At 39.1% G+C, this 14,774-nt stretch overlaps 1 protein-coding gene across 5 annotated transcripts in view; it reads left to right on the top strand.

Annotated features, from left to right (window-relative positions):
• Nucleotides 1–14,774, top strand: part of CNKSR2 (connector enhancer of kinase suppressor of Ras 2) — a 465,074-nt gene that overhangs the window by 93,223 nt on the left and 357,077 nt on the right. The gene's annotated exons all lie outside the window — the stretch shown is intronic.

The raw sequence follows: 14,774 nt of genomic DNA on the forward strand, positions 1-14,774 counted from the left end.
AAACATTTGGGCAATATAGTGTGTTTTAGTGCATTAAAATTTAAAAAAAGTGTGTTTTTTCCCCAAAAAATGCGTTTGAAAAATCGCTACACAAATACTGTGTGAAAAAAAAATGACACACCCACCACTTTAATCTATAGGACCTTTGCTTTAAAAAAAAATATATAATGTTTGGGGGTTCAAAGTAATTTTCTTGCAAAAAAAAAAAAATTTTTCATGTAAACAAATCGTGTCAGAAAGGGCTTTGTCTTCAAGTGGTTAGAAGAGTGGGTGATGTGTGACATAAGCTTCTAAATGTTGTGCATAAAATGCCAGGACAGTTCAAACCCCCCCCCCAAATGGCCCCATTTTGGAAGTAGACACCCCAAGCTATTTGCTGAGAGGCATGTCGAGTCCATGGAATATTTTATATTGTGACACAAGTTGGGGGAAAAAGACAATTTTTTTTTTTTTTTTTTTTTGCACAAAGTTGTCACTAAATGATATATTGCTCAAACATGCCATGGGAATATGTGAAATTACACCCCAAAATACATTCTGTTGCTTCTCCTGAGTACGAGGATACCACATATGTTGGACTTATTGGGAGCCTAGCCGCATACGGGACCCCAAAAACCAAGCACCGCCTTCAGGGTTTCTAAGAGTGTACATTTTTTATTTCACTCCTCATTGCCTATCACAGTTTCGGAGGCCATGGAATGCCCAGATGGCACAAACCCCCCCCCCAAATGACCCCATTTTGTAAAGTAGACACCCCAAGCTATTTGCTGAGAGGTATGGTGAGTATTTTGCAGACCTCGCTTTTTGTCACCAAGTTTTGAAAATTGAAAAAAGAAAAAAAAATACATATTTTTTCTTCATTTTAAAAAACAAATGAGAGCTGCAAAATACTCACCATGCCTCTCAGCAAATAGCTTGGGGTGTCTACTTTCCATACTCAGAAGAAGCAGCAGAATGTATTTTGGGGTGTAATTCCACATATGCCCATGGCATGTTTGAGCAATAAATCATTTAGTGACAACTTTGTGCAAAAAAAAAAAAAAGTTTGTAATTTTCCCACAACTTGTGGCAAAAAATAAAATATTCCATGGACTCAACATGCCTCTCAGCAAATAGCTTGGGGTGTCTACTTTCCAAAATGGGGTCATTTGGGGGGGGGGGGATTTGAACTGTCCTGGCATTTTATGGCCTTCAAAACTGTGATGGGTAGTGAGGAGTGAAATAAAAAATTTACACCCTTAGAAATCCTGAAGGCGGTGCTTGGTTTTCAGGGCCCCGTACGCAGCTAGGCTCCCAAAAAGTCCCACACATGTGGTATCCCTGTACTCAGGAGAAGCAGCAGAATGTTTTTTTGGGGTGCAATTCCACATATGCACAAGGCCTGTGTGAGCAATATATTATTTAGTGACAACTTTTTGTAATTTTTTTTTTTTTTTTTTTTGTCATTCAATCACTTGGGACAAAAAAAATTCATATTCAATGGGCTCAACATGCCTCTCAGCAATTTCCTTGGAGTGTCTACTTTCCAAAATGGGGTTATTTGGGGGGGGGGGTTGTACTGCCCTGCCATTTTAGCCCCTTAAGAAATTAGATGAGGCAGTCATAAACTAAAAGCTGTGTAAATTCCAGAAAATGTACCCTAGTTTGTAGACGCTATAACTTTTACACAAACCAATAAATATACACTCATTGACATTTTTTTTTACCAAAGACATGTGGCTGAATACATTTTGGACTAAATGTATGACTAAAATTGAATTTATTGTATTTTTTTATAACAAAAAGTAAAAAATATAGTTTTTTTTTTTTTTTCTAAATTTTCTGTCTTTTTCCGTTTATAGCGCAAAAAAAAAAAAACGGCAGAGGTGATCAAATACCATCAAAAGAAAGCTCTATTTGTGGGAACAAAAGTACACAAATCTCGTTTGGGTAAAGCATTGCATGACCGCGCAATCAGCAGTTAAAGCGACGCAGTGCCAAATTGTAAAAAGTGCTCTTGTCAGGAAGGGGGTAAATCCTTCCGGTGCTGAAGTGGTTAATGAATTAGGAAAAATGTTTTTAGTATAATGTGAAAGATGTTATGCCGAGGAAATCCTAACATGTCATGCCTTAAAATTACGCACACTCGTGGAATGGCAACAAACTGCAGTACTTAGAGTTCCAGAGGAGGTCTTGCACTAGAATTATTGCTCCTGCTATGATTGGGGCAATACCTCACATGTGTAATTTGAACACCATTCACATATGTGGGTGCGACTTGCGTATGCATTCGCTTCTATGTGCAAGCTCAGACGGATGGGGCGCTTTTAACTTTCTTTTTTTTTTTTTTTTTTTTTTTACACTTTTCATTATTTATTTTTTTACCACCTTTATTCCTTTTTTGACCACTTTTATTCCTAATACAAGGAATGTAAACACCCCCTGTAATAGAAATAAGCATGACAGGTTCTCTTTATTGAGAGATCTGGGGTCAAAAAAGACCCCAGATCTCTCATTTACATTTTTTTAAGAGCACAAAAAAAAAAATGTAAAATAAAGTTAAAAATCCTTTGCCCAAGAACAGAGTGACCTCAGATGTCGCCCTGGTCCTCCAAGAGCATAGAGCAGATCGGGCCTATCTTGCACTCACTCTACTTCCTGCCTAGCCATCGCCCGCACCAGATTGATTCGGGGCTTAATGACAGCTCCGGTAAACTCGGAAGCGGCAGGGGGGGCACTTTTCCCGCCGCCTATGAAAGTAATCTCACAGTGAATCTGCCGCTGGGATCACTTTGATCAGAAAGCCGACTGCCTGAGGAAAAAAAAGATACTAAGGTTATGGTAGCTAGCTGCTGCCATAACCCTGGTATTGAACTGTAAAGTAATGAAGTACATTTACAGTTAGACGGTTGGCAAGTGACTTTTGTAGGCTTTTTTTCTTTTTTTTTTTTTTTTTATTATACAGGACAAAAATAGAGCTTTGTCCAATTTTATTTTATTTTTCTGTCTAGAATGGGGAAGGGTTAGAGCCTCTGCTAAAGTGGAAGTACAGTGCCTTGGAAAAGTATTCGTACCCCTTGACATTTTCCACATTTTTGTCACGTTACAACCAAAAATGTAGATGTATTTTATTGGGATTTTATGTGATAGACCAACACAAAGTGACACATAATTGTTAAGTGAAAGGAAAATGATAAATGATTTTCAAAACTTTATACAAATAAATATCTGAAATGTGTGCCCTGCATTTGTATTCAGCCCCCCTAAATCAATACTTTTTGTAGAACCATCTTTCCCTGCAATTACAGCTGCAAGTCTTTTTGGGTATGTGGCTTTTCACATCTAGAGAGTGACATTTTTGCCCATTCTTCTTTGCAAAATAGCTCCAGCTCTGTCAGATTGGATGGAGAGCATCTGTAAACAGCAATTTTCAAGTCTTTCCATAGATTGCCAATTGGATTTAGGTCTGGACTTTGACTGGGCCATTCAAAATGAATATGCCTTGATCTAAACCATTCCATTGTAGCTCTGGCTGTATGTTTAGGGTCGTGGTCGTGGTGGAAGGTGAACCTCTGCCACAGTCTCAAGTCTTTTGCAAACTATAACAGGTTTTCTTCTAAGATTGCCCTGTATTTGGCTCCATCCATCTTCCCATCAACTCTGACTAGCTTCCCTGTCTCTGCTGAAGCAAAGCATCCCCACAACATGATGCTACCCCCACAGTGTTTCACAGTTGAGATAGTGTGTTCAGGGTGATGTGCAGGGTTTTTTTTCTGCCAAATGTAGCATTTTGCTTTTAGGCCAAAAAGTTCAATTTCGGTTTCATCTAACCAGAGCATCTTCTTCCACGTGTTTGCTGTGTCCCCCACATGGCTTATCGCAAACTGCAAACGGGACTTCTTATGGCTTTTTTTTTCTTCTTGCCACTCTTCTATAAAGGCCAGATTTTTCGAGTGCATGACTAATGTTGTCCTGTGGACAGATTCTCCCACCTGAGCTGTGGATCTCTGCAGCTCCTCCAAAGTTACATGGGCCTCTTGGCTGCTTCTCTGATTTTAATGCTTTCCTTGTCCGGCCTGTCAGTTTAGGTGGATGGTTATGTCTTGGTAGGTTTGCAGTTGTGTCATACACTTTCTACTTTCAGATGATGGATTGAACAGTACTCTGTGAGATGTTCTGTTCAAATTTTTTATTGAAATGAAGACATGAATAACAATAGGTAATCATTATGTAACAATTAACAACGTAAATTACACAGCTTTTTTTTGTATTTCAGTATATTAACATAGTTGAGGGAACAGTTATCATAGCTGTAAGTCCAGAAGATAAACATTATAGCAATCTATGAGAGAGCTTTGGGTTTATTGCAGAATATGAAGGGGGATAAGAGAATCTAGATGTGATCAAGCGATTGATGTGATAATTATCCTCAAGCTACTTGAGGGTCAGAGTTTAGTAAACCTTGTATAATCTTTGGGCAGTATTACCAGTAATGTGGTTATGAGTAAGGTGGTAGATAGGAAGGGGGGAAGGGACAGAGAAGAGAGAGGGATGAGAAGAGAAGTGGGAGAGAGAGAGAGTTGGAAGAGGGTGGTCGGGGGGTCGCATTAGTCATAGAAATGTTTTAGATTTTGGTCTGAAGTTTCCATAAGAGGACTAGGGCGGCTCCAGTAGTTTATCAAAATCAGGGGGTAGAAAGTGTTCAACCCAGGGGCTCCATATTTTGAGGTGTTGAGGGATTTTGGCAAGAATTGTAGCTTCGATTTTACTATGGATCATGGCTTGAGTAACCCTATTCTTAACTTCAGTGAGATTCAGTTTTGGGGTTTTCCAGGCCTTAGCTATTGTCTGTTTAGCTGCTGTAGTGAGTTGAAAGAGGAGATGTGTCTGAGATTTAGTGTATTCTTTTGGAATGTGGTTTAGTAATGCTAAAGACGGGTCAGAATCCTTGGGGCTTTGAAGTAGAGTGGAAGCCATGCGAAATATTGTCTCCCAAAATTTGTGGACAATCGGGCAAGTCCACCAGATATGGGCAGGAGTGCCTTTCTCACCACAGCCTCGGAAGCATACTGAGGGGTAATTTGGGAGAAATTTAGAAATCCTGGCTGGAACCAGGTACCACCTCCATCTCTGTGAGATGTTCAAAGCTTGGGATATGTTTTTATAACATAACTCTACTTTAAACTTCTCCACAACTTTAGCCCTGACCTGTCTGGTATGTTCCTTGGCCTTCATGATGCTGTGTGTTCACTAAGGTTCTCTAACAAACCTCTGAGGGTTTCACAGAACAGCCATATTTATACTGAGATTAAATTATACACAGGTGGACTCTATGTACGAATTAGGTGACTTTTGAAGGCAATTGGTTCCACTAGATTTTAGTTAAGCGTATCAGAGTAAAGGGTGCTAAATACAAATGCACGCCACACTTTTTTCAGATATTTATTTGTAAAACATTTTGAAAACTATTTATCCTTTTCCTTCCACTTCACAATTATGTGCCACTTTGTGTTGGTCTGTCACATACAATCCCCAAAAAATACATTTACATTTTGGTTGTAAAATTTCAAAATGTGGAAAATATTAAGGGGTATGAATACTTTCTTCAAGGGACTGTATAGACTAAATATAAGTATTTAAAAAAAAACATTTTCCCCACTCTCCTCCTACATATGCTGCATACCATTTTAATAGAGCGCAGTATAAATACCTTTTTCTTTAATTCACTTTAGTGCAGTCATGTGATCCAGAAGCAGAGCTCCCCTGTGTCAGGGAGCACTCAACAACATGGCTGAATAGTCAAAGCTGTGACATCACTTGTTGGCTTTCAGTGTCCCTCTGTTGGCTCTCCCTCACTTCCCCTGCATCACTTACTGCTTCTTTATCATGTGACTTCCCCAATGTGTGTTCACTTTAACCTGTGCACTGCCATGCCACATTTCTCATGTTTGAACACAATCAGAAATTTCTGACACAAGAATATGAATATTTATTCTACTATAGACTGTGTATACAGGGCAACAAATGACACCATGAAAATGCACATCCTATGCAGGTAAAAAAAACACAAGGTGCAGGTAGGAAGTTTTTATAAAAAAAACTTTAACTTTGTTGCTGTCAGCAGGGTTTTTTTTTTTTAATTTAATTCTTTGTCCCGGATGGCACCAATAACTGGAACAATGTGTCCGTTTCTAGTTCCAAACCAACAACCTGCTGAAGGGTGGAAAAGCACAGGACACAAATTATACCCAGAGAGAAGGAATTTTAGCGGACTACCTTAGAGAATAGCAGGAATTCTCAGGGTGATGTGTTTTTAGTATTGCAGCAAGTTTCCCGCGCTTGACGCAGTGGTTGGAAGTTGGATGAAAAACCGGAGCTAAGGAGGTTTAAAAATGCTGCTGCTTATGTAGTGACCAGCCAGACTGCCAGGCAGGTTCCTGAGGATCTTCCTCAGGAAGATGAGAGTAGCTGTCAGACTTTGTTGCATGAGCTGGAAGTCTTTTATGGGTGTCATTGCTGTCTGGTTGGCCACTAAAAAACCAGCTCCAGTTTAAAGCACCTGAGCTATAGTGGGGATAATTTATCAAATGAGTAGATAATGTCTACTTTACAAAGTGAATTTTCACTTGGCTTCGTAAATCTTGTAGTAATTTTCTTCCTTCATCGAACTATATGCAAATATTTTTTTATTTTTTTCCTTGTGCATGATTGGGTGTCTTTTTACAAACTGAATTTCTATTTGGTTTAACCTTGTTAATTAAGCTAAATGAAAGTTTACTTTGCAAAGTGAACATACACTACTTACTCCTTTGGATCAACACCATTGTGTCAGCAACTTTTCTGGTATTGCCTAATCCAAGCCTTTGTAATGTCTCCACATAATACATGTCTCTTTGGTTTGCAGATATTAGTTATAAATGTATAAGACAACCTTTGATTTTTTTTTTTTTTTTTTTGTCTATGCATGATTTGGGAAATGGACTGCACAATTGTTTAGCAGCTTCCACACCTTCTACAAGAGCTTCCTTAACCACTTCAGCCCCGGGAAAATTTTACCCCTTTCCTGACCAGAGCACTTTTTACAATTTGGCACTGCGTCTCTTTAACTGACAATTGCACGGTCATGCAATGCTGTACCCAAATGAAATTTGCATCCCCCCCACAAATAGAGCTTTCTTTTGGTGGTATTTGATCACCTCTGCGGGTTTTTATTTTTTGCGCTATAAACAAAAAAATAGTGACAATTTTGAAAGAAAAGCAATATTTTTTACTTTTTGCTATAATAAATATTCCCATAAATGTTTTTAAAAAAACAAATGTCTTCATCAGTTTAGGCCAATATATATTCTTCTTCATATTTTTGGTTAAAAAAATCGCAATAAGCGTATATTGATTTGTTTGTGCAAAAGTTATAGCGTATATAAACTGTGGGAAAGATTTATGGCTTTTTTTTTTTTTTTTTTTTATTATTACTAGTAATGGCGGTGATCTGCGATTTTTTTTTTTTTTTTCTTTTTTTTGTGGTACTGCAACATTGCGGCGGACAGATCAGACACTTTTTACACATTTTTGAGACCTTAGTCATTAATACAGCGATCAGAGCTAAAAAAAGCACTGATTACTATGTAATGGTTAACACTAGAGGGACAATCAAGGGGTTAAATGTCTGTTCCCTGGATGTGTTCAAACCGTATGGGGATAGGACTGACTAGGGGAGGAGACATATCGTTATTCTTACTTAGTAGGCACAAACGATATGGCTCCTCTCCCCTGATAGAACAGGGATTTGTGTGTTTACACACACAAATCCCTGTGCTGGCTCTCATGCCCATGATCGCGCCCGCCGGCCAGGAGCATCGGGTTCTCACCGTGCTGCAGGCATGCCTCCGGCGGCTTTTAAAGGGAACAACGTACCCATACGTTGTTTTGCCCAGCTGTGCTATTCTGCCAACCATATATCGGCGTGAGCTGGTCAGCAAGCGGTTAAAGAGGTAGTAAATGCTTTAAGTGGAAAGCCACAATTGCGTCACTCCCGTGCACGCAAGCCGGAGACTCAGCCGCAGCTCTGAAGGAATGACACTGGTATGCCGTTCCTTCAGAGTGCATGCGCCTGTGACGTCACCGGCTGCTGATTTCTAGAATATCTCCTAAACGATGCACGTTTAGAATATATTCATTTCACCTACAGGTGAGCTTTATCATGAGCTCACCTGTAGGTAAAAAAATAAATAGTTTACTAGAACTTTAAAGGGAATCTGAAAAATGGAGGTTGCCATTGCTGACCTTTTTGCTTTTGAGAAGCTAGTTTCCTGGCAGTCATGCTGATCCTTTGGCTTTTCTGAGTTCCTGACACACAAAACAGATATAACGATAAGGAATCTTAGCATTTTGTCTGATTCCTTTGCAGCATGCTAAGTTCTGCTCCAGAATCAGAAGTACTGAAGATGGACACAAGCATCTAATCTTTTCATGAACGGTGGTAGGCCTCATACTTTTCTCATGACAGAGTCACTTTAAGGGATATGCTATGCTCATGGTTCATTCTGAAGCTCTCTCGATCATGATGTGTTATGTAGAATGAAATTAAAATTATCACTCTATTGGTCACATTGGTACTTATCATACAAATACTCCACAACAGCGTTTGGGTAATTATAGTACATGCCCAAAAACAGAATTCAATTTCAGGCTTACAAATAATTAGTAATCTATACAGAATCCCTGAAATAACCACATTTGAACTACCAGTCTTACACCAATGGTTGTGCTTCAAATTGAATTTTGTTTTTGTGTGATGTAAATAGTATATACTCAGGAAGCCTATAAGTCTTTTGTTATAGAGATATAAATATAGTGCGTGTGTGTACATGTATATATTTGATTGTGCTAGGCTCTGCCACTATGTGATTATATGGAAAGGAGACAGAGGGTTTTGCAGAGCATGGGTCTCGAGTATTGACCATTTGGATGTGTGCAGCAGCTCTCCATGCTGCTGTGCTCTTTGGGCAAGCTCACAGTTTTTACTTTAGTAAGTGGGGCTGCAGGGGGGGTCCTGCCTCCTGGTCACATAATGTACCCTCCTCTCCTGGGGGGAACCTCTGCTGTGGTTCTTGCAGCATTGTAGCTCCAGATATAAAATTTTTTTATAATTTTCACCATGTGGTTTTGACTTCACCCTGTGAAATTTCAAATACACAGGCAAACCAACTGGGGCTGTCTCCTGATGAAGCAGGCTTTGTCCCACGAAATGCATAGAGATTACAGCTCCTGCAAATGAATAATGATTTTGACATCTGGAATGAAGGTGAAACAGCGTGTTGTGTTTTCTTTTTTTTTCTTGTTTCTACACAAACAATGTGAACGTTTATATATATATATATATATATATATATATAATGTGTGTGTTTTGTTTTTTTTATGTAAATTGAAATAAATTTTGTATTTTTTATATATACACGTTTGTTCTACTATTCTACTTTAAGCACCACTCTAAAAGTCCCTTGGACGATTTTATTTTGGTTGGTCTCTGGAGTATAATGCCAGAGCGGAGAAGACTGGGGTTTCAGTTTTCTGTGGTTTTTGTAACCCCCAGATCAGGATCCGTTGTCCAAAGGCTTCAAAGAGTCTTGGGTAGGATGAAGCCTTCAATCCTGCGTCCCAATCCTATTGAAGACTTGAAGGCTGTGTGAGTTTTCTGGTGTGAACATTTATTATAAGCAAGGACCTGACCATAGTGCTGGGCTCCTGTTTAGAGGCAAGTGTGTTTCTGTTGGCAGACAGAGATGCTCTACTCAAGAGAACAATCCATGCTGTAGGAGAGATTCTTATGCCGCGTACACACGACCGGTTTTGCCATCTGAATAAACTCCGAAGGTTTCTCCGACGGAACTCCTCCGGAATTCCATTCAAGCAGTCTTGCCTACACACGGTCAAACCAAAGTCCGACCGTCCAGAACCCGGTGATGTACAGCACGTACGATGGGACTAGAAAAAGGAAATTCAATAGCCAGTAGCCAATAGCTTCCGTCTCGTAAATATTTAGAACATGTTCCATTTCTAGGTCTGTCAGAATTTTCGAAAAAGAAGTCCGATGAGGCATATAAACGATGAAAAGATTCCGTCTGACTTTTTCTGTCGGACATTTCGCTCGTGTGTACACGGCTTTAGTCAACATGACTGGGACAGTTGAGGTGGTTAAGCAAGTCTGGGGGACTGGGAAAGCCAGGGCTACTGGGTGAGTCCAGAGGACTGAGGGAATCTGTAAAGCTGGATACACACAATACAATTTTCTGTAGATTTTTTTCCTTTAGATTTACCAAAACCATATAAAATGAGGTCAAACCTTAAGAGTTTCAATTTGTATGCCATCAGGTGGGCCCTTGCACTACATGGTTTTGGTAAATCTAAAGGAAATCAGACAGCAAATGTTGTATAGTGTGTATGGGGTCAGAGGAATGAGAGAGCCCAGAGCGCTCGGAGATCCCCTTTTGAGAGGTCAGGAGTGGGCCCATACAGCAGTGAGCTGTAACTACAAGTTAAGTGAGCAAAGAGAGCCCAGAAAACCAGGAGAACTGGGTGAGATGGTCTAGGACAGTGATGGCGAACCTTGGCACCCCAGATGTTTTGGAACTACATTTCCCATGATGCTCCACTACACTGCAGAGTGCATGAGCATCATGGGAAATGTAGTTCCAAAACATCTGGGGTGCCAAGGTTCACCATCACTGGTCTAGGAGGTCCAGTGACCAGAACAGCTGTGCTACTAAAGACACAGCATGGTGGCTTGGTATTTTTTTTGTTACTTGTTTAGTGAAAATCTCTTGTGTGGGCAACCGCTTTGTGAACTTTTAGTATTTGTTTTAAATAAAGGTGGGCTGGTATGCCTTGAGCCACAGTTTGGACTGGCGTGGGCTAAACGAATGTCACCCTACCACTGACTAAAACCCGTAAAAATTATTGCAGGATCCTAAGACCTTCCAACTTGAGGCAAAATAAGCACATTCAACATGTTAAACACAGTTACTCAAGATCTCGGTTTACAAGTAAGGTACTGTGTATATATAGGAGATGTGTGGAAGTTCACAATTATTGAGCATTGATGTACACCTTCATAGAACCAAACTTCTCTTAATGGCTGCCATAAAGGATGCATTTTTTGTGATGCACAAATCTCTTTAACTTCTATGAGTATATTTTAAAGAGATGTTTGAGTGTTTTGCTGAGCTGATCTATTGCTAAGAAAAATGGCAGTGTGCATTGTTTTACTCTTTGCTTGGAATAAAAAGTTTGCGCTTGCAGAAAAATGTTTTTTCTTTTTTTTTTCTTCCAAAAATGTAAATGTGATTTATTTTATGTTTGTATTGGAATCAAATAGTGGATGGTGGTGTTCTCCTCCCCTTTTTTTTTAATGTAAAGATCCAGAAAAAAATATTTTTTTTTCATTATCTACGTAGTGGTTTTGGCATTAAGTTGATTCAACCTTCTGGGATGTGGAAATGTAATGGTTCAGATGTTTCCCTGCAGGCTGTAAATGATCTACCGTGTAATGTTTTGGTTATTAGACATCCGTTGCCATTTAATATTTATCTTTATAAACCAAATGACTTGCAGGATTTCTGACCTGTCATTCATGACCAGATGTTGAATGCAGACGTACATGAATAAATAATATGTTTTAACAGGAATTTGTTGAAGTGTGCGGACTGATGATAAATCACATAGGACAAGTTTCGTAAAAAAAAAATTCACAAGGAAGTTGTCTTCGCCTGTTTGATTAGCATATAGTAATGACCTGGGAAGCTGACATTCTTCATGCTTTACATACCAATGACATGGGCAGCTGACATTCTCTCTAAATAATACTACGTGAGAATTCTGCACCATAAAAGCAAACCTAGCAGGAAAATAGTCTGCCTATATGGTCCATGCCCCTCTTCCTGTAAAAAATCAGTGCATGATGGTACTTTAAATGCGTACCTGTAGGGAATAAATGTGTATAACATATATACTCTTTTTTTTTTTTTTTTTTTATCTTTTGCCTGTGCCAAAAAGAGGAAGATGTTCTTACACTAGACTATAGGTCTTCTTGCAATATTTGGGATGCTCCTCATTCCTCAAAAGGCTCTCTAGAAAACTAGTGAATGATCTGAATTCATGATTAAATGAATATAATTGCTATAAGAAGCAATTCCTATTAAAATCAACATTCACCCTTGGTAAAGCATACCTAATCTAAAAACCCATTCGCTCTTTTTGATTGAGTAGTCTGTTGGGGTCACCCCCTTTCCAAATATTAATACCTTGCTGCCCCACCCCCCCACCCCCGAAAGAAAAACATAGAGTGGAACTGCAAATCTGTACCAGGAAAGCTGCTCTTTCCTTGTGATTGCCTGTAAGTCTCTGGCCTTTTTGAGTCAAAGACCTAGAACTAAACGCAAAAGCTAGCCCAAAATGAACTACAAACTTGTTCAAGGACAAGGAAATTAAAGTGGATGTAAACCCGAATTTTTTTTTTTTTTTTATGTCATACTGTAGAGTATAAGATTTCCTATCATTTGAGCCCAGTCTTGCCACAAAGAGTTAATCCAGCTCTGAGCAATCCTCTTTTATTGTTAAGTGAGATAAAACTTGACAAACAGAGAAAAACTTTGTCAAATCCTCCTCCTTGCTGTGAGTGACAGGTGATTTACATATCTGGTGCACTAGCCTAAAACATGCATTATTTTTTAACCACTTCAGCCCCGGAAGGATTTACCCCCTTAATGACCAGAGCACTTTTTACAATTTTGGCACTGCGTCGCTTTAACTGCTAATTGTGCGGTCATGCAATGCTATACCCAAACAAAATTTGCGTCCTTTTCTTCCCACAAATAGAGCTTTCTTTTGATGGTATTTGATCACCTCTGCCGTTTTTATTTTTTGCGCTATAAACGGAAAAAGACCGAAAATTTTGGAAAAAAATGATATTTTCTACTTTTTGTTATAAAAAAAAATCCAATAAACTCAATTTTAGTCATACATTTAGGTCAAAATGTATTCGGCCACATGTCTTTGGTAAAAAAAATGTCAATAAGCGTATATTTATTGGTTTGCGCAAAAGTTATAGCGTCTACAAACTAGGGTACATTTTCTGGAATTTACACAGCTTTTAGTTTATGACTGCCTATGTCATTTCTTGAGGTGCTAAAATGGCAGGACAGTACAAAACCCCCCCAAATGACCCCATTTTGGAAAGTAGACACCCCAAGGAAATTGCTGAGTGGCATGTTGAGCCCATTGAATATTTATTTATTTTTGTCCCAAGTGATTGAATAATGACAAAAAAAAATTTACAAAAAGTTGTCACTAAATGATATATTGCTCACACAGGCCATGGGCATATGTGGAATTGCACCCCAAAATACATTTAGCTGCTTCTCCTGAGTATGGGGATACCACATGTGTGGGACTTTTTGGGAGCCTAGCCACGTACGGGGCCCCGAAAAACCAAGCACCGCCCTCAGGATTTCTAAGGGCATAAATTTTTGATTTCACTCCTCACTACCTATCACAGTTTTGAAGGCCATAAAATGCCAAGATGGCACAAAACCCCCCCAAATGACCCCATTTTGGAAAGTAGACACCCCAAGCTATTTGCTGAGAGGCATGGTGAGTATTTTGAAGCTCTCATTTGTTTTTGAAAATGAAGAAAGACAAGAAAAATGTATTTTTTTTTCTTTTTTCAATTTTCAAAAGTTTGTGACAAAAAGTGAGGTCTGCAAAATACTCACTATACCTCTCAGCAAATAGCTTTCGGTGTCTATTTTCCAAAATGGGGTCATTTGGGGGGGGGGGGGGGGTTTGTGCCCTCTGGGCATTCCATGGCCTCCGAAACTGTGATAGGCAGTGAAGAGTGAAATCAAAAATTTACGCCCTTAGAAAGCCTGAAGGCGATGCTTGGTTTTCGGGGTCCTGTACGCGGCTAGGCTCCCAAAAAGTCTCACACATGTGGTATCCCCGTACTCAGGAGAAGCAACAGAATTTATTTTGGGGGGTAATTTCACATATTCCCATGGCATGTTTGAGCACTATATCATTTAGTGACAACTTTGTGCAAAAAAAAAAAAAATTGTCTTTTTCCCGCAACTTGTGTCACAATATAAAATATTCCATGGACTCAACATGCCTCTCAGCAAATAGCTTGGGGTGTCTACTTTCCAAAATGGGGTCATTTGGGGGGGGGGGGTTGAACTGTCCTGGCATTTTATGCACAACATTTAGAGGCTTATGTCACACATGACCCACTCTTCTAACCACTTGAAGACAAAGACGAAGACACTTTTTGTTTACATGAAAAAATTATTTTTTTTTGCAAGAAAATTACTTTGAACCCCCAAACATTATATATTGTTTTTAAAGCAAATGCCCTACAGATTAAAATGGTGGGTGTTTAATTTTTTTTTTTTAAACACAGTATTTGTGCAGCAATTTTTCAAACGCATTTTTGGGGGAAAAAACACACTTTTTAAAATTTTAATGCACTAAAACACACTACATTGCCGAAATGTTTGATGAAATAAAAAAAGATGATCTTAGGCCGAGTACATGGATGCCAAACATGACATGCTTTAAAATTGCACACAAACGTGCAGTGGCGACAAACTACATACATTTTTAAAAGCCTTTACAGGTTACCACTTTAGATTTACAGAGGAGGTTTACTGCTAAAATGACTGCCCTCGATCTGACCTTCGCGGTGATACCTCACATGTATGGTGCAATTGCGGTTTACATTTGACGCCAGACCGACGCTTGCG

The sequence above is a fragment of the Aquarana catesbeiana genome, linkage group LG02 (genome assembly GCF_042186555.1).
Source record: "Aquarana catesbeiana isolate 2022-GZ linkage group LG02, ASM4218655v1, whole genome shotgun sequence".
In the NCBI taxonomy this organism is placed as follows: Eukaryota; Metazoa; Chordata; class Amphibia; order Anura; family Ranidae; genus Aquarana; species Aquarana catesbeiana.